Raw genomic sequence first — 1,001 nt, forward strand, 5'->3', positions numbered from 1 at the left:
AAAAAAAAAAAAAAAAAAAAAAAAAAAAAAAAAAAAAAAAAAAAAAAGCCAGAGGGGGGGTCAAAAGGGTCAGAGGGAAAAAATACAGCAAAATAAATTAAAATTCAAATAAAAAAAAGAACAAAAGAAAAATAGACGCCAACTTCTCCTCTCTAACCCATCTAAATGCCGCTTTGGGTGGTTGGCTGGAGGGAACGGTGGCTGGTTGGTTGGTAGGTGCGACAAAGTAGGTCAAATCTCAAAAACCAGTTCCGATTTTCAGTTCCCAATTTGCTGTCTCGTATAAAGTCCAGTGTAGGAAAAGACCAAACCAAAGACAAAACGGACAATTACTTTTGTCGGGCTGCTTAAAGCGAGAGCTGCCGTGGTAGACAGGCGGTAGTCAGGGCGACACGTTACGGGCGGCGAGTCCGCCTCAGTACTGTCGGTAAGGGTGCTCCCGGTAGGGCGTCTTGGCACCTCTGGAGGGGGGAGGGGCCTTCCCTGCAACTGTCCGCTGGGTCCCATTCCAGTCATCCTGGCCTGGAGAGGGGACACACACACACACACACACACACACAATAAATTCAATTCGGATTCAAACCACAACCAGATTTTTGTTAGAGCTGCCCGATGGAGTTTACAATCAGTGTTTCTCACCAGACAGCCACTAACATCAAATGTCATTCCATAAGCAAGTAGTAGAACATTTATTTAACAGTCCAGTATTTTTCAGGAATGCTATGATTAAATAATAAGCTTCCTTTAACTTTCAAGCTGTCTTTAAATGTTTGAAGAGGTCACTGCGTGTGGCACTTTATTGCCACAAATAGTGCATCTCGCTGTATTTTTATCTACAAGTAAAAAGTAGCACCAGTGTCTAACATGTCTGATGTGGAAGTGTGCGAGACTGTGTGCTGGGCTGTGATGTCACACTGGTTTCCACAGTCATGTGAGACGGGCCAGCTAAATCTATCACAAACATAACACAAAAGTAGTGATGCAGTCACCCACCTTTGTAT

This window comes from Anarrhichthys ocellatus, unplaced genomic scaffold (assembly GCF_004355925.1).
Source record: "Anarrhichthys ocellatus isolate YVR2014 unplaced genomic scaffold, GSC_Weel_1.0 scaffold14, whole genome shotgun sequence".
In the NCBI taxonomy this organism is placed as follows: domain Eukaryota; kingdom Metazoa; phylum Chordata; class Actinopteri; order Perciformes; family Anarhichadidae; genus Anarrhichthys; species Anarrhichthys ocellatus.